Here is a 20,760-nt window from a genome sequence, read left to right as displayed (position 1 = left end):
ACCATTCAGAAGGTAATTTAAAATTAAGGGTTGAGAGAGGAACATAATGAGAGAAGGAAAAAAAGGAGAGATAGAATAGGGTAAATTATCTCATATAAAAGAGACAAGAGAAAACTGTTACAATGGAGGGGAAGAGCAGAAAGGTGAAAGAGAATGGGTCAACCTTGCTCTCATTGAATTTGGCTTAAGGAGGGAATAACATACACACTCAATTGGGTATCTCACCCTACAGGAAAATAGGGGGGAAGGGGATAAGAGGGAGGATGATAGAAGGGAGGGCAGATCAGGGGGGAGAGGGTAGTTAGAAGCAAACACTTTTCAAAAGTGACAGATCAAAGGAGAAAATAGAATAAGTGGGGGCTGGGATAGGATGGAGGGAAATATAGTTAGTCTTTCACAATATAACTACTTTGGAAATGTTTTGCGTTAACTATACATGTAGAACCTGTATTAAATTGTTTATCTTCACAGTGGGGGCAGGTGAATAGGGGAGAAGGGAAAAGTATGGAGCTCAAAAGTTTTTAAAAAAATGTTAAAAAAAATGTTTTTTTACCTGCAACTGGGAAATAAGATATATAGATATTGGGGTATAGAAATCCATCCTTCCCTACCAGAAAATTGGGGGGAGGGAGATGGGGGAAGACATAAGAAAGAACAGATTGGGGGAAGGGGTATTCAGTAGGCTTGCTATTTTGAAGTGGGTATAGAGGAAAGATGGGGAGAAAAATTCATAACTCAAAATCTTGTTAAAATGAATGCAGAAAACTAAAAATAAATAAATAAATTGAAAAAAAAAGAATGGTGTTAGTTTCACTCACCAAAAGTCATATGTCACTTTAAGTGTCCTCTGGTTAATCATTTTCTCACCTAAGGAGAAATCCCCAGAGTTGGCTTCCTACATGGTGCTCCCTCCCTTTTCTACTCTTTAGTCAGGGTCTGAACCAAAAGTGTTTGGTAGAAGTTTAACAAATAGATCTCCTTGGGGGAAAGATTTACAGTAACATACTTTTATACTTAATCTGCATAATTAACACTTCTGCATCATTTTCTTAAGTCTAGACTATCATAAAAACAATAACTCAATCTCTGATTTGTGGTTTGCTGATTTTTGAGGTGTAAATGCTCAAACTGAAAATTTAATAATTAACTCTTGCCTGAGATAGCTCCAGAATGCACCTGGACCAAATGCTATGCATCCTGGCTTCTTTCATTGACTCTGGGAGAAAAGTTAATAGAAGTAAAGGGGTTCAACTAAAGAGGTACAGAATAGACATGAAAAAAAGGGTCAGATAGTTCCCTATGAGTCTGTGAACATCTGGTGTTATTAGATCATAGACTTAGAGCTGGAAGAGGCCATGAAGATAATCTCAACTACTATCTTGATTTTTCATATGAAGAAACTAAGACTAATAAGAGGTCAGTTAACTTGTGTGAAGTTTCAAGTAGCAGATTCATGATTCAAACTCAGCTCTTTTAATTTCTCCTTTAGTTGTTGAATGAAGAAAAATACAGTAACAACAATATTTATTTAACCCTTACTGTGTATCAAACACTGTTCTCAAGTTCTGGAGATACAGATGGAAAAAGAAAACAGTCCCCACTCTTAAGGTATGCAGAGTCTAACTGGAGGAAACTACACATGTATTATGTAATATATTACAATTGTCAAATGTATACGCTATGTAGAATATTGTATGCCTATACTCTGCTTCTCCACATATTCTTTTGTACTGAAGGGTAGGTTTTAAAAAAATAAATAAATACATAAAAGATCAGTGATGATAATCCTACCACCTCACACTCCCCCCCCCCCCCAGATTCAAGTGTTAGGAAATATGGTAGCCTTTAATTACCTGAAATGAATGTTGAGTAGCTCAAAAGTAGTACAGAATAGGGAATTGTTGAGAGCTTGTAACCAGTTAGGGGCACCAGAGAGCCATCACAATTGGGACCCTGGGTCATGGGAGTAGCCATTACAGGGCTGTGCAAAAGAGTGATAAGGTTCCTACTTATGTGAAAGAAAGTAATTCGGGCATAAACAGAATTTTTGTCTGGAAGTCTGGTAGTTCTCTGTAGGGCTGGCTCAAGGCAAAATCCAGATGTAGGAGAAATTTGTCTTTACCTCTTTTCCTCTTTCATCCATCCTACTCTCTGTGCCCTCTTCCCTTTGTGAGTCTATCTAATATATTTCATAGGCCTGAGGTGCTGATCTCTTAAGGACCCTTCCAACTCTGATTCTTGGGTTCTACTAAATTGCCTTTAGGATAATTTCCAACTCTAAGGTTCTATGATTCTGAGTGAAGAATCACATAATCACAGAATTTTTGAGATGGAAAGGGCATCTGACAGAAATAGAAACTGAGTGTAAGTTGTTATTCTTGGGCTACCCAGGTTCTTTCTCTGTGGTTTCTTACATGGGCCTGTCTCGCCTGAGGTACACCTTATATTCTATACCTTTTCTGACTCCCTTCTTGCTCTTTCAATTAAAACTTACTAGTCCTATGTTTCCTTCCCTCCAGAAATGTTTACTCACATATAGTACTGTTAATGATGCATTAATGTGATCTTGAATGGATTAAAACCTCACACTTATTTATCAAGTTTAGTAAAATTTAACACATTTTAAATAAGGAACCATAGCTGATGTGACAACTCTCTATTCATAAGAAAAGTATTTTATGCCTTTTCCCTTCTGGATGAAGTCACCTGGGTAATCTATAATAGTTAAAAGGCCTTTTTTGTCAACTTAATTGAGTAAGAATTTATTAAGCAGTTAACCAAGTGTGGTACTACCCACTGTGATATTCAAAAGTATCTTTGAGCCCATCCACTCTGGAGTTCCCTTTAAGTATTCATATAGAGACTGTCTACTTTGGTCTATGTTGGTTCATTCATGCCTTCCTTTAACTTTGCTTTCAGCACAATATACTGGAAATCTTCTTCACTTTCTCCTGACATTGAGAGGGTACCTATCATTGGAGTACTGTGGCTGCCCCTTATCATCCTCTGTGCTTGCCATGTCACCAGTCAATCTTCTTTTCCCATTATACAGTAATACCTTGGCTGTGTCTTTTCTCCCTCTTCTTTAGAATTTCTCTGTGGTTATTTTATACTGAGGTGTGTTCGCATCCATCAAGCTCCTCTCTGTTGTTTTCATTGTTTAGATTCTCCATTGTTCTCTTTGTGATTCTATATTAATTTTTAATTGTTCAGAGTGATATTCCATATCTATGAAGGCTCTACCCTTGAAGAACTTATATTCTACTAAGGGGAAATGCCATGTATATCAATAAGAAAGTACAGAGAAACTTTGGTACAGTAGGTTGTAATGGTAAGGGTAACTTGAAGATCTTCCCTTCCCTTTAATTAGCGTAAGGGAATTTGAAGACCTTCCCTGCTTTGAAAATAAACTCTGCCCCTAATAGGCCGAATGCAATCACATGGATCCTGTCATAGGAGGAGTTTGCTAAAGGATGGAGCAGAGCCCATAGAAAGCTGGGAGTCAGAACTAGCTAGATTGGGAGGAGGAGAGCATGCATCTGAGGGAGTCAGATAGGCTTGTGAGTAAAAGTTGATGTTTGCCAGCTAGGCTTGTGTTGCTTTGTGGGAAGGCTAAAGGATGGTGTGGCTCTCTGCTACAATGTGATGCATTAACTTCTATGCTGCTATGATGGATTCAGTTTCCTGGTGTTGGGATTTGGTTTTCTGGTGTCTGAATGAATGTTTTGCTTCTGTCTTCTTCATAGAGAGTCTGTTATATTATGTGATTGACCATCATGCAGATATATTTATAGTGACTATGGGTGCTGTGAATATTGCATTGGTGCTACATAGGAATGACTAATAATTAGAAGAAATTAGGAAAGGCATGCTTTTGAGTTGAGCCTATAAAGGAACTAGGGGTTCCAAGAAGTAGAAGCAAATAGGGTGAGCTTTGCAGACATGATAGATAGCCATGTAAAGGCACAGAGATAAGACAGTAGAATGTAGCATATGGGAAATAGCAAGTAGCCAGTATCAAATATTTACTAATCTGTTAGTAACTCTGGAAAAAATAATATAGAGCACAATGCCTCGACCTCAAAGGTTCACACTCTGATAAGACACAATGAGACAAAACACAGCTCCAGGTGGCCTATGGTAAGGGCCAAATGATTGGCACAGATAAGAAGTGCCCCCATAGTAGGTCATTAAGCAACTACTATGTGCCAGTACATAAAAAGAAAAGCAAATATAGTCTCTGCCCTCCGCGAGCTCACCATCAGGGAAGGAGAACAAGTAAGAAGGCATTGGAAGGGCTGGCGGAGTGGGCGGAGATGCCCAGCGCGAGGACATCACGGAATCCTGACGCCTGGCGGGAAATGAAGGGGTAGCCATCCTGACTGCCCTCCTTAAATGGAACATCTGGAAGGCGCCGTCTGATGTCTGCCTTCTGTCCTTCCCAAAGGAGGGGGAGAGGCCACAGGGAGATGGGAGTTTCAGAGTCTAGGAGGTCTTGCAAGAAGATAAGGTTCTGGAGACAATTAGGAAATCCAGGAGAAGACCCAGAAGAATATGTGACCTTCTTAGAGGAAGAAGGACACCAGGGCTTAGACACATGTAGCATATGTGGAAAAAGGAATGTTAGGCATTCTTGGCAGAACATTGGCATAAAAGTGGTATTCCACATGGCATGCTCAAGAAACACTGAGTAAATAGCTAGATTTGAGATACTTTGAATAAAGAAATAACAGGACTTTGTGACTGATGGGGATATTAGACAGGAGGGAGAAGTCAGAGCTAAAGGTGATCCAAAGGAAGGACAGTGGTGTCACTGACAGAAATAGAAAAGCAAAAAAGAAGAATAGATTTCAGGGAGAGGATGATAAATTCAGTCTGGACATGTTGAGGTTGAGACAGCAACAGAACATTGAGTTGGAGGGGGGGGGCATAGGTATGAAGGTCAACATGCTAGTATAGCGCTCAGAAGAGAGAATAGACTAGATATATAGAGAGACTCAGGACTTGAGTTATGGGAATGTTTGAAAGTTTCAAGGGAGAGAATCTATAAGTTCTATAAGTCTAAGTTTTTAGATATGTGCTGAGTTTGAGGTGAGGAGTGGACATATGGGAAATGAATAAGAGTGATCGATTGGTTCTGAAGAGTTTACTTAATGTTTGCTCAGAACTAGAAAAAAAGAATGAAAGTAAATCAATCACCTTTCATTGAGAATCAGCATTAATGTCCTAAACCAAAATCTGTTATTCATATGAGTGTTTACCAAAATCTCTTATGGATTTTCAGGAGGAAGATCAAGTCCCCTCACATAGGTCATCTGAATGGAATTTGGACTAAATTAATTCTCTCCTCCCAAATAAAACTCCAATATGTCTTTATCTGAGTTCTCTCTGGATGGTAAACATTCTAGAACTTAGGAATAAAAGAGATTTTATTCTGAAAACTGCACATTCAATTTAACAACCTTTTGATAAGGTCCTAACATGTTCAAGGTACTATTACATGATTATGAGACATGAAACATAATAGTCTCTGAAGAATTGAAAATGAATGTCATTCTTAGCACACTAATGCATTGTTGATGGAGCCGTGAATTTGGTATAATCATTCTGGAAAGCAATTTAGAATTATGCAAATAAAGTGACTATCCATACCCTTTGACTCAAACATTCTATTGCTAAGCATATGCTCCAAGGTAGTAATTGACAAAAAGAAAGACTTGAAATACACCAAAACATTAGAGCAGCACTTTTTGTGCTAGTAAAGACTCGGAAACAAAGTAAATGCCCATTAGTTGGGAAATGGATAAACAAATTATAGTATATGAAACTAATGGAATATTATTGTGCTTTAAGAAACAACTAGCATGATGAATATAGAAAGATTTACATTTTACTGATGGGGCAGCTAGGTGGTATCATGAATAGAATGCTCTCCCTGGAATCAGAAGGATCTGAGTTCAAATCCAGTCTCTACCTACTAGCTCTGTGACACTGAGGAAGTCACTTAACCTTGTTTGTCTCAGTTTCTGCATCTGTAAAATAATCTGGAAAAGGTAATGGCAAATCACTCCAGTATCTTTGCCAAGAAAACCCCAAAAGGGGTTCATGAAGAGTCAGACACAACTGAAAAATGACTGAAAAACAACATGTCAAAGGTACTGTGCTAAGCAATTTACAAATGTTAGACATTAGATTGATATCAGAAAAGTGGATATAAAACCGATGATAGCTGGCAGCTGCTTGAATGTGAGTACAAAAGGAGAAGGAGGAATGAAAAACAAATCCAAAAGTGAATGGCTAGAATTGTGGTGGTGTCCTCTATAGAAAGAGGTAAGTTTGGAGGAGGGATGAGTCTCAGAGGGAAGAAAATGAGTTGAATTTTGGCTATAATAATTTTGAAATGCTGACAAGACATTTGAGTGGAGATATCTAGAAGGTGGTTGGTGCTGTAAGACCAGAGTTTTCAAGTGACAGTGCATGCTGCATATTCATGTTAGGCAGTCCTCTGCATAGAATTGATCTTTAGACTCATGGGACCAGATACAATCACCAGATCATGAAGGAAGAAGGTTGAAGGATGATAGATTTCAGAGGGATTAAACTTCTTTGGTTAATGGCAGAAAGCAAAACTAGGAATAGTGGATAGGAAAAAAAAACATAGAAAATTCTGACTTTGTATTAAGAAAAGATTCCTAAGAATTGCAGGGTGGAATGGGTGATTCAGGAGGTAGTAAGTGAGTTATCATTGTAAATCCTCAAGAAAAGTCTGGATGAATTGCATTCATAGTATGTTGTAGATGGGGTTGTTGTCTAAGTATGGATTAGACTAGATAGTCTCAGATGGCCCTTCTAAAATGACGTGCTGAAGGTCTAAGATTCTGAGGTCAGAACCTTTAGAGTTTGGGCTTCTAGACTTGACCAATCTAGATATCAGTCTCTCTCTTTTTTTTAATCTTTAGGGAGATCAGATACTTGAGATTGTGCAAGATAAAAACTATATTCTCAAGGGTGGCTAGGTGGTGCAGTGAATAGAGTACTGGCCCTAGAGTCAGGAGGACCTGAGTTCAAATTTAACCTCAGACACTTAACACTTACTAGCCATGTGACCTTGGGCAAGTCACTTAACCCTAATTGCCCTGCCTTCCCACCTCCAAAAAGCAAAACAAAACAAAAAAAAAAAAAGCCCAACTATATTCTCTGCTCCATTGGATCACCCTAAAGCAAGTTATGATAAAATTGCCTCAGAGAAAATGAGCTTTGGAATCAAAATCCCTGGGTTTGAATCCTGACTTTCATATATACTTCCTTCATGATCTCGAACAAGTCATGTTACCTCTCCCTGATCTTTAATTTTCTCCTCTGGAAATAAACTCATTTGAGCAGATGATCACTAAGGTGCCTAAATCCTATGAACCTGTGAAACAATTGTCCCACAGACCTAAATGTGTTCTCTTTAAAGTCTGACAGGATGTGCCTCCTCAAGAACAACTCAAGGCTCTGCCTAAATCCTCTTTCCTAAAGCATTCTTTATTTTGTCTTTCATTTACTCAGGCTGAGACTCCACTCTCTTCATCCTCCCCACCAAATACCCTAAAATTTATAAGGTCCAGAGATCACACTCTCTTCAGATGAGAGCAGGTCCACATATTTGCCATGTCAAAAGGAGATTAAGGGGGAGAATGTTTTGTTTCTTCCTTTTTTCCTATTCAAAATTACCTGGCTTGGCTGTTTACATAGCCCAGATTCTCTAGATATGTTGATTCCTGATTTGGTTTGTTTTTTCAGTCCTGTCCAACTCTTTGTATCCCATTTGGGTGGGTCTTTTGGAAAAAAATCCCAGGGTGGTTGCCATTGCCTTCTCTAGCTCATTTTTACAGATGAGAAAACTGAGGCAAACAGGGTTAAATGACTTGTGCAGGTTCACATAGTTAGTGCCTGAGGGGAGATTTGAAGTCAGGAAGATAAGTCTTCCTAACTCCAGGACCAGCACTCTATCCATTATGCCACCTACCTGACATAAATATTAGTTGGTGTCATATAGACCTTGGTCCCCTGTCTTAGATTTTTTTGAACAGACAAAAAAGGAAAATCAAGTCATTTCCTTTCATGGGCTGACTAGTCAGTATTCAAACTCTTTATGAAGTAGTTTTAGAACATTTGCATACCTATCTCCACACCCAGTCCTGTCTTTTTCCCCCTAAAATTAGTCATGAAATATGAGAGGCAAAAGGCACGAAGGTCTTGGTTAACCACCCTTCTCTCCTCTGTTCCTTCCCTTCCCCCACATCATTGTCCCTACAAGAGTCAAATAGGTATGGGGGGAAATAGTAAAAATAACAACATAAACAATAAATCTATGCCTCCATTCACAAACTAAAAGCCATTAGCATATCTGCATACAGGTGAGCCCTGATCTGGAAGACCCATTTGATTCCAGTGGCCATATTCCTAGGACCACAGCCTGTCAGAGAAGTAGTGTTACCTGGTGGACCAAAGAGACTTTGGAGTCAGAAAAATCTGGGTTCAGGTCCTACCTTTGGCAATACTCACTCCATGTGATTAAAGGACAATTATTTAACATCTCAGGGTCCCCAGGCAACTCTTTAAGATTATAATTTACCAGATTACTAAACTGTATGAAGACCAGGAGTCCCTTACACCAGCGAAACTGTAGGTCTAGACCAGGAGAAAAAAAAAATAAGAAGGGTATTCTTTTTTTTTCTTTTTGTTTTTGGAGGGGGAAAGACAGGATAATTAAAGTTAAGTGACTTGCCCAAGGTCACATGGTGAGTCAGTGTTAAGTGTCTGAGGCCATATTTGAACTCAGGTCCTCTTGACTCCAGGGCCGGTTCTCTATTCACCATACTAACTAGCTGAGCCAAGATGGGTATACTTTACTAGTTGCATGAGCTACTATATAGTAAGATAAGTTCCCTGGAAGTTGAGATATTCAAAAGGATGGGGATATCAGGCATCAGGTAAAGGTCAGATTGCATGACCTCTCAGATTCCAACATTCCCACTTTAGTATTCTAGATTTTCTTTCTCCATTCCTAGGGGTATGAGTTATACTACTGAGATAGTGTGATTTAAACAACCTAGCAAGTGTTTTTAGCTAATAATGAGTTTACATGTATATAACACTTTAAGGTTGGCAAACTAATTTACTTATTTGACTTGTATCTAACAGCAATTTTTGGAGCTAAGTGCTATTCACCTCCTCATTTTTTTAGTTGAGGAAACTGAGGCAAACAGAGGTTAAGTGACTTGCTCAGAGTCACACTTCAATTAAATGTCTAAGGCAGGATTCAAGTATATGTCTTCCTGATTCCAAGTCCATAACTCTTACCATTACACTAACTAGTTGTCAAATTTAGCATAAGAAGCAAAAGGCTTCATTCTACTTTCTGAGGAGAGGAAAGTAAAATTGTTCTTGGGATGGATGATGTTTGGCCATTTTGGGGAGGAGGCCACTTGATAATGATTTCCAGTTTAGTTTTCCATTTAATTGTTTTATGGGCAATGCTTTGTCAACAGCCTATCAACTTCATTGATCTCTGCATTCCAGGAAATAATTTGCTGTTGTGAAGTGGAGCCTTGGCTGCTGCTCTGAATAAAATGGACTGATTAAGCAATATTAATGCACTTTGGAGTTTATAAACAATGACAGATAGGAAAAGGAAGAGGGACTGGGCAGCTGAAAAATCCACAATTCTTCCAGGGAATCAAAACCTCTTCCTAACTCCCTAAAAGTGTTTGGCAGTAAGTAAAAAGCGTTCATGGACATAAATGATGCATGCCATTCAAAAATGTTTATTATTAATATTATATTTTATTAATTCTAAAAATGCAATGGAAAATACAGGTGGAAGATGCACGTATTTGAGCTGCAATGAGGTTCATAAAAATTGCAAATTAATGTGCTTGCATCTGCATGCAAAGAGTTTGTAATATAATTGCCTCCTCTAAGGGATTTCCCTAAGCCATGAACCCACTAAAACCCTCAGCTTCCTGGGACAACAGCTCTTTTATGAAAGTGACCCAGGGGACCCCTGGTCTTTTGCCTAAGGATTTCTTCTTACTCTAATCTAAACTTCCTTGTACCCTAGTTTCTAGTTTATGGCACCAGCCTCCTCTGATTCTTAGTCCCTGAGGAAGTTTAACTCCCCAGGTTGAAAGACCAGAGGCACCTTAATCACTGATTATCTGCCTTCCTTCACCCACCTCCACCCCCTGCCCTAATATTCTGGCACCCTACCTTCTTTTTCACCAACAGATCCTCAAGGCATCTTTTTCAAGGGGTTCATTCACAAGGAAAATTGTGAAAAAAAAATTCAGAAAGATTATACAAGGTTAAGAGAATGAGAAGGGAGCATAAAATAGGACTGCCCAAAGCACTGGATCTTACTCCCCATTTTATCTTAGTTTCCTGCTGGAGTGCTCAGCTCGGATAATTCCATAAATGCTGGACAGCAATTTTACCCAAACCAAGAATGATCTCATTCTCCCCATAATCTCCTTTTCTCCTCATTTCATTTTAGCCACCACCCCAGCCTCACTAATTGTGCTTTCCTCAGCCAACTGCCCTCAGGTGTACAATCTTAGACATAATTATGAAGTCTTCTGTTTCTTATGGGAATTTAAAGTGCTTTACCAATACATTTCTCTGCAGAATCACTCTTTACTGGGGTTGTTAGCCTGCAGCCCATGAAATTTAAAAATATATATTTTGATAACTATTTCAATATGATTAGTTTCCTTTGTAATCCCATGTATTTCATTTTGTGCACTTAAAAAGAGTATTCTGAGAAGGGATCACCAGTCTGCTAAAGACATCCATGACACAAAAAAGGCTAAGAAACCCTGCTAGAACTAGATAACTTCCCATTGAACTCACTCATTTCAATTCAATTTAATTCAAAAGCATCTATTAAATTCATATTCTGTGCAAAGAATTCTGGATAATAAGTAGGCAAAAAACTGAAAAATAGTTCCCTACCTATAGGAGTTTATATTTTACTGGGAATTGGGATTCAACATTTAAACAGAAAGTTTCAATAAAACTTGAAGGTGGAAGAGTAAGCAATAATTGCTGTTCAGTCATTTTTTTTACAGTCGTGTGACCCTAATTGGGGGTCATGCAAAGATACTGGAGTGGTTTGCCATTTCCTTCTCCACTCATTTCACAGATAAGGAAAAGGGTTAATTGACTTGCCTAGAGTCACAGAGCTGGTAAGTATTTGAATAAATGTCTGAACTCAGGTCCTTCTGGTTTCAAGGCTATCACTCTATGCACTTTACCACCTAGCTACAAGGGAACCAGAATGGAAATCAGGAACCAGAATCAAAATTGAGAACAACTTCTTGTAGGCAGTGGCACATGAGTTAAGCCTTGAAGAAGCTACAGATTCTAGGAGATGGAAGGCACAAGGGAGAGTTTTGGGATTCACAGAATGGCAAGCAGTTCACATTGGTTGGAAAAGAAAGCAATATGAAATAAGTCGAGAGAGCCTAGAAAGAATGAAGGCAGACTGTGAAAGGCTTAAGATGCCAAACCAAAGAGTTTGTATTTTAACCAGGGAAAAGGAGGGCTCAAAAGAGATACTCAAAAGAATTTCCCTCGACACCCAGGGAGAAAAAATCAACCAATTTATTCCCAAAGTTCACAAAAGACTGTCCTTTTCCACCCTTCTTCACAACTATAAATGTACTTAAGATTTGATGTCACAGTTTTGGGGAAAACAACAGAAACTGGGGAAGTCTTGGAGGCTATTTAGCAGAAGCAGTGAGAGCCGCTTTGCCAAGGAAGGCTCAGGGAGAAGTGGGTCACCAGAAAGGATTTGCATACAGAAGGATGCTCTGAACTGACTATTGAGACTCCTAGTTCAAGTCAGGATTTGGTCCCTATTTACCTTTCTGGCCTGATCTCCCACTCTGCCTTCTCAAATACTCTGTGCCATAGCCAGACTATACTCCTTCATGATGCCTGAAAATAACTTTATTTTTGATACCTCTATGCCTTTGTTCTAGCTAGTCTCTATATCGGAAATATCCTTCCTTTACTCTCCCTAGTTTTCTCTGTTCAATTTGTAATTTTCCTTCTAGGCCCAGTTTGAGTATTATGTACACCATCAAGCCTGCTCTGAATCCCACTCTCCACCCCACCCCAACCTAGACAGAATGTATTTATTTCTTCTCCAAATTCCCATAACTCTTTATACCTATCTTATCTTTCTTGATGGTGTGTGGTGGAAAGAACATTGGATTTTGAGTCAGAAGGGTTTAGGGTTCAAGTCCTGACTCTATCACTTACTAGCCTTGTGACTACTGACACAGTAGATAGAGAGCTGGGCCTGGAGTAAGGAAGATCTGAGTTCAAATATAACTTCAGACATGTATTACTGGCTATGTAATACCAGGCAAGTCACTAAATCTCTGGTGGCAGGGGTTTCTTCAACTGTAACATGAGGATGATAATAGCACCTATGCCTCCCAGGATTGTTGTTAAGATCAAATGAGATAGTATTTGTAAAGTGCTAATGTCAGGGTCTGGCACAGAGTAGACACTTAATGCTGATTTCCTTCCTTCTTTCCTTTTTCCCTTCCTTGTTTCTTTTCTTCTTCCATCTCTTCTTTCTTTTCTTCCTTCTTTCCTTCCTTCTTTGGTAGTAAGTGATATGAGTCATGGAACACTACAGTCTCCAGAAGACAAAAGAGAGACCCACAGTGAGTGTCAGCATGATATAGCACCTAGCAAATAAGGAACTTTGAAGAAGAATCCCACCTCTATCACATACAACCTGTGTGACTTTGGGTAAATTATTTAAATTATTTGGGATCTAGAGTCCATGTTTATTAAATGATGGACTTGAACTAGATGGCTTCTAAGCTCTCCTCCAGATCTAGATCTATGTTCATATCAATCAAGGTGGGGGTTGGGGTGCAAAAGAGAGGGGAGGGTGGAGAGTGAGAGAGACACATGCAGTACTTTTATTCTCTAGGTATCAGGAAAAATTGAGGAAGGCCCATGTGACAAACTTATGGCAGCACATGTAGAAGAATCTCTTGGGATGGACAATCACACATGGGTCACAAAAGCATCCTTGGAAATGAAAGTCCATATCAATAAAACTACAGATCCATTTAAGTGACTGGGAAAGTCACTGCACCTTTTTGAGCCTCATTTTCTCTCATCTCTAAAATGGGGATAACAATACCTTCATTATTATCTACAGCAGCAAAGTGGTTCTAAATGTGAAAAGTGTAGAACTTTGCAATAGTGTAATACATTGTAAAGCCCCATACAAATGCGAGCTCTTATAATTATTGATTACTATTATCTCAGCAACTATTTTTGGGTATCTTATCTCCTCCATTAATGAGTAAACTCTCAGAGATGATCATGATACCCCTTCAGGGCACTTTAGTATAAGACCTTGCACATATTTGTTGCACTGTTGAATGGCTGCATTTAAAACGCATTCTACTATTCTTCAAAATAAGGATGAAAAGCAGCCACTATTTTGGATTTAGATTTTGGTGTTCTTCTCTTGCTTCAATGAAGGATTTACATTTCACTCCCTTCCTCCTCCCCCCCCCCCAAAAAGGTAAGTGCAGCAGGATTTGAACTAAAAGTGAACTCCAAATAATTGGAATAAAGGGAGTAAAAGGGCTTTCCTTAGACTTTTGAATTTGTATTAAACTAAATTAAAATTTTAATAACATTCAACCTTTTGTTCTGGGAAGTGTCCTCAGACAAATAACATTTTGGAAAGACCATTGTCTCAGGAGGATTCAGACTCCTGGGAGTTTGCAACTGAGAGGAGACTTAGAGGTCGGCAAGAAACTCTAAAGTATCAACACCTTGTGCTTTGGCCCTGAGTTGATTCTGGGGACTTTGGGGGGCATCAGAGTCCACCCAGAAGACTGGTAGAACCCAGTGATAGTGCAGTCTTTCTGCAATCTGTCTCTCCCTAATGAATAAAGAATTATGACCATTCCCATGGGGGTAAGAGGGAAGTTAACCTTTGCACTATCTAACAAGACAAGAGTTTACTAAGCAAATAAAATGGGCAAAGAAGATTGCAAAAGGCTATATTTAAACTTCTTAAGGGAACAAATTATTTTCTAAGGATTTCTAGGGTATGCTAATGATTTGTATGCAAATGAATGCTAATTACAGATAAATCTTATCTGTTTATTACAGTAAGACCAGTACTCCATTCAGGACCTGGTTAGGGTTACCTAATGTATTTGAAAGCATTCTAGTAGTAGGGGTTCATTTAAAATTATTCTCTAAGAATTTCTATAATTCATCCTCTATGCTAATGCAGATGTACCACTGACCCTCACCTCCATCAATAAGTTATTCCAACTTATTTAGTTTCTTTTGAATTATAAAGGAAAATGTACAATGTTGAAATATCACCTTTTGCAAGAGGATTTAAATGGCATCTCACCACCCCACCTCCAGCTTTTAATGCCCTCCCTTTACTAGATTACCTTTATATACTTAGATAGTTGAGAAATATAGATAGATAGATAGTTAGATATTTATTATATGTGCCTAGATATTTACAGATTGTCTTCTCCTTTATATTCCATGCTTTTTTGACAAGGCAATTGGGGTTAAATGACTTGCCCAAGGTCACACTGCTAGTAAATGTGCTGAGTGTGCAAGACTAAATTTGAACTCAAGTCTGCCTGACTCCAGGGTCAGTGCTCTATTCACTGTGCCACCTAGCTGCCCCTAGATTTCATGCTTTTTGAAAACAGGAATGGTTTTGTTTGTTTGTTTTGTTTTTAAATTAGCTTTTCTTTGAATTCCCAGCACTTAATGCAGGGCCTGGCACATAGTAAGAGCTTGATAAATGTTTGCTGTCATAATTTTAAATATTACCAATAATTATAAAGAGTCAAATTCTTCCTCAGAAGACTCCTTTGAAGCTGACTTCTTCCACCCAAAGCCTCAGTTTACCCACGTATTTAGAATGTTTCATGTTAATTGTTTCCTCAAACCAGTTTTTCTCTGAGTTCAGTCTTTGGTTTGCAGAAAGGTACAGCAGAGTCAGTCACATAGCACTAGTTTAAAAACCATAAACAGAATGGATTATTTTCTGTTACATAATTTATTTTGAACCAGTAAGAGGTCATAGGATCATAAGATTATAAATGTAAAGAAAGAAGGGACCTTGGAGACCACCAAATTCAACCCTCTCATTTTACAGGTGAAGAGTGATTAAGTGATTTATACACAATCACACAGCTAATAAATGAAGTAGAATCTGAAGTCTTTTTGACCCCAAGTCTAACTGAATGTCTCCAATGCTTCAGCAGCAACAGACTTTGAAGTTTTCTTTTTGTTCAGTTCTCTCTGTTTTGGGGAAAAAATTCAATATGTTCTCCCTTGCCTCATAAAGCCAAGGACCACTTAATGAAATTGAGGAATGGCAGAATTCCATCTCAGTCACACATGACCACAGGCAAATGGCTTTGCTTCTTAAAGCATCAGTCTTCTAATCTGCAAAATAGCCATAATGATACTATACTGCTGACCTCAGTAGGTCATTGTGAAGAAATAGCTATTCAACCCTTAAAGTATTTTAAAAATATGAATATTGTTATTGGGCAACTAGGTGACTCAGTCATGAAGATTCATCTTCCTGAGTTCAAATCTGGCCTCAGATACTTACTAGCTATGTGACCCTGAGCACATCACTTAATCCTGTTTGCCTCAGTTTCCTCATTTGTAAAATGAGCTGCAGAAGAAAATGGCAAACTTTGCAAAGAAAACGCCAAATAGGGTCACATGACTAAACAAAAATTACATTATTATTATTGTACAGAACTTCAAATCAGAGGGTCTGCAATGGGTTCCAGCCATCACACTATCATTAACCAACTTCCTTTTCTCTTATATTTTTCTCCCTCTTGTGCTCCTTTAATCTTTTGGCTCCACAAAGAAGACATTGACTTTCTACTGATCTTTTCTAGGACCAGATGCTCCTTTTCGTACCCTCCCTCCCCACCCACCACAACCACATAACACTAGGCAAAGAAGTAGATAAAGTTCTCATTTTTATGGATCTCCTTTGCCCAATTCACCAAGAAACCTTTTTTTCCTTTAAAGTTCACTACCCAAATATATTACTCAATCCAAATCCTGGATGCAGTCAGCTAGGAACCCCCTGATCATTCCTAATATTTCCTAAAGGAATTCATTGCTTGGATAGTAGATTACCTTTCCACCACAAATCCCTGCCTTATATTTGGTGCCTTCAATAGACATAATGATGTTTCCTTGAATGCCTTGGTTCAAACATCTCAACTCCTACAACATACAGTCACTTTCACTTTTCTCACAACATTACTACACTCTCAATCAAGCACAGATATTCTATGTCTATGATCAAGAACTCTGGCATTTCTCTATGTAATCATAGCTTCCTATCATTCCATCTTTATAGGTGCATTTCATCTCCCAAGCCTATTCTTCCTCTTGACTGACTTGTAGTTCCTCCATCACTTATTGCTGTCCTAGTGCCTAATTTCCCTTTCTTCCCTATAGACTTATGACTCTATAGTTAACTATTTCAATGGTGTGTTGTCCTCTCCTTTTAAATGCTTTGCCCCGCTGTTCATACTTTGCCGGTCTTGGACTACTGCCACCATCCACCTCTTCCTGTCCTACTCACATGCTGTTCGACTATGGCAGAGGAATTCACACAACCAGGCTAACTAGCTCCACTACAAATTTATGTGATTTACTCTCAGCTGGACCCTCACTATCACAACATAATTCTTTTATTCTTCCCCAGATGACTCTCAAATTCTACCCCTGGCTCCTCCAAAAATATATCTTTTCTCCTCAAACCTCTCACAATAACTTTCTCTTCTCATTTTCTCAGTCATAAACTTCAACTCATGTTTTAATTAGATGATCATGGCTATTCTTTTGAATTCTCTGTCTCCCCTTCCCCCATTCTATATCTCAAATCCTCTTAATATCTCAGTCTTTCTTTTTTTACTCTACTAGCTAATGAAGAGATGACCTTTTACCTTGCAAAGGCCAACCCTCCACCACTCATATACTTGGTCCCACTGCCTCCCTTTCTCTACCAACTTCATTAGTATATTAAATAGGTCTTAAGGTATTTATTGGTATTAAGAAAGATTCAAAGATTAGATAAACCAGTCTCTGCCCTTATGGGACTTACAATCTAATAAGGTACTTAAGCAGGATCAAGGTGCATATTTGTAGTCTCTAAAGGCATTCCATACTGTGCCTTACGAGATAAGCTTGGGGTTGCCAGGTGGCACAGTGAGTAAGAGCAGCGGCCCCAGAGTTGGGATGACGTGGGATTGAATCTGGGCTCAGATACTTAGCACCACTCCCAGAAATAACTGTGTAACCTTGAGCAAGTTACTTAACCCCAATTGCTTTAAAAAAAAGAGAGAGATAAGCTTAATCTTGGGGGGTTGACCCATTCAGCTTTTGATTACACAACTAATATTCTTCTTTAAAGTAAATTTCATTGGTGACTTTCATTTAGACAATAGTCATTTCTAGACTTACACTCTTCCCCATTTGAACTCTTGCTTGAAACAAAGGAAAACAGCTAAGTAAACACAACTGATTTAGTGACTAACTGTGACAATATATGCAACCTTCTCTCACAGCCTTCTGACTCCTGGCCTAGCTAGATACCCACTTATTTTCTAATTCTTTGTTATGACAAAAAAAAACTATATGAATATTTTGGAACATATTGCACCTTTGTTTCTGTCTCTGACATCATTAAGGACATAATTCCAGTCGTTGTATTGTTGGGTCAAAGGATATGGACAGACTGCCAATTTCTTTGCATAGTTCTGAATTGCTTTCACAAACTATTGGATTAATTCACAGTACTACCAACAATCAAACAAACAAAAGTATATTTGTCTTTTCACAATCCCTGCGATACTGATTACTCTCATTTTTTTGTCATCTTAAAAATTGTGCAGGTGTGAGATTAAGCCTTAGGGTTTGTTTTCATTTGTGTATTGCATATTATTAGTGACTTGGAGTTTCATTTCTTATGATGATTAACATTTTGTAATTCTTTTAAGAACTATTTTTTCGTATTCTTTGACTACTTATGTTGGGAAATGGCTTTTGGCCTTATTATGTATTAGTGTCAATGCCCTAAAATTTTTAGATGTCAAACATTTTTTCAGTTGTATTTCATCTAATTTTTCCATAATAGACATTTTCTCTTTTTATTACATTAAATGAATATAACTCAAATCATCTCTTGCTTTTTAAAAACAACTTTATACCTTTTTTTGGTTAAGAAGTCTCCCTTCACTATAATCATAAAAGATACTTCCTTTCTTTTTGTTTTTTAAATGATGTGACCTTTACAATAATAATCAGGTTATATATATAATTTTAGTTTACTGAGGTATATGGTGTGAGATACTGTACTAAACTTAATCTGTGAAAATTGCTTTCTGGTTTCCCCATCAATTCTTGTCAAATAGGGAATTATTCCCTTAATATTTAAGTTCTTGAGTTTGCCAAACTTCAGAAAACTCTTTTCAATTGTTTTTGTTTCTTGTCTGTTGGTTCTGTTCCACTAATCAACTTCTCTAATTTTTAGGTAGTGAAAATAGTTTGGATAATTACTACATTGTTGTATTATTTGAGATCAGAAAGTCTTATTTCTCTTCTATTACCATTTCCCCCCCCATTATTTTCCTTGAGGTTCCATACACTTTGTTTTTCCAAATGAATTTCATTATTAGTATGCATTGCATGGCCCTAAAACTGATTTAAACCAGGTAGCACTGCATTTTATTACATTGGCACAGTCCAACCACGAGTAGTAGATATTTAATCCAAATATTTAAGCATTCCTTTATTTCTATAAAGACTGCATTATAGTTGTATCTATATACCTATGTATATCTGCCTAAGCCCCTTTCTTGTCTTCATAGGTTACATCCCAGAAATTTTAAGTTTATTGTAGTTAATTTGAGTGAAATTTCACTTATTATCATTTCCTCCAGTTCTTTTTAATATAGTATAATGATGTTAATGATTCCGTGGATTATAGTGCTATTTTCTGAAGCTATTAATCGTCTCAATTAGTTTTTTTTTCTGCTTATTCTCCATGGTTTTCTTAGGAAACTATTATATCATCTGCAAACAGGGGTAATTTTATTTCTTCTTTGCCAATGTTTATACCTTTAATTTTTCTCTTTTTTATTGCTATAGCTAGACATTCTAGAACCATCAAATAATGATAGAGAAAGTTTATATCCTTGGTTCCACTCATTTTCCAAGTCAAGATCCACTTCGCCAAACTGAAACAATCTCTCTTAGAAATAAAGCTTTTCTTTTGATTACATTGTTTCTCAACCCACAATTCCCTCTTTAGTGTTCTATCTCTTATGCTGTACATGCAAACTTAGCTAAGGGTAGCAATAGCTTCTGGCCAGGAGTGTAGTGGGAATGGACAGTCATATAGAGAAATCAAGGATATATTAAAGCGCTTTTTAATTAGACCACTGTGGTCTGTACCAGTCCCGAGTTACAAAGATTAAATAATGGCTCCTGGCATCTACAATGGGTGGTTTGCCTATAGTTAAGGGGAGATTATTGACTATATTGCTAACTTATGAGTGCTCATTAGATCTTGCAGAGCAAAAAAAAAAAAAAAACTCTGCTTAGCACAACAAAACAATGCACTTTATGTCCTGGCCCTTCTGAAGGTCATAAACCACTTTAATTAAGAACAACTTTAATAATGAAGGACTCAAGAAACCTCACAAGGGCACTGAGAGCATCTCTGAAATTAAGATGAAAAATCTTCCATTTCTGTGCCTTCAAAATGACCATTTTATGCTGAGCTAAATGCTTTTTTCTCAGCAGTGTCCAGCTGCAGAGGTGAGCAGAAAGCAATGGCACCACCTGCTATAAGTGACTACCCTTTCAACCCACCTAGGGAAGCCAGATTAGTCTACACAGCAGAGTGATTTGAATCTGAGGGTACTCCAACTATTCCTGGCCTGTCTGTTTCTGTCTGAGTCCCTGCTTCTGTTTCTTTCTCTTTGTCTCCATCTCTGTGTGTGTCTCTGTCTCTCTCTCAGAGTAAACTCAGAAGAGAAGAGAGATAGGACAAAAGTTGTGTTTTTGCTCTCACTTTCTTCATGTGAAGAGGAAGGCAGAGTGGTGTAGGAGATATAGTGCTAGATTGGGGATCAGAAAACCAGGGTTCAAATCTTGTCTCCAAGAATACTAGCTATGTGAACATGGGCAAATCACATAAATTCTCAATGCCCCAAACCATAAGTCGTAGAAAAATTGCTGCTCTGAAGTGGCAGAAGACATTCCTTCACTTTAAGGTCCTATCAATGATGGACATTACAAGGCCACTGTTTTTTAAATGGACCTGGTCATGAAGCTATGAGTCAGTGAAAGCAAGAATGGATCCTTTGTCTGAACACTTAAGTTGTTATCAAAGTGATTCCCCTAGGATATATTCACAATTCTTCTTTCTAAAATGATGGTCAATTTCTTCCCTGGCTCCAAGGATTTTCAGGGAAATTCTCAGTCATGGCTTCCCAACTTTAAACCAATTATCCTGGAATCTATCTCTGAAATACAACATTTTAGGGACCTCATGATAACAGAGATGTGTGTGTGCCCTTTTTAGAGGGCAATTGGGGTTAAGTGACTTGCCCAAGGTCACACAGCTAGTTTTTATGTTAAATG

Source organism: Petaurus breviceps, unplaced genomic scaffold (genome assembly GCF_028583685.1).
Source record: "Petaurus breviceps papuanus isolate PSGF00001 unplaced genomic scaffold, PetGlider_PUasm1.0 118, whole genome shotgun sequence".
In the NCBI taxonomy this organism is placed as follows: Eukaryota; Metazoa; Chordata; class Mammalia; order Diprotodontia; family Petauridae; genus Petaurus; species Petaurus breviceps.
Note: the sequence above shows the minus strand (reverse complement) of the source record.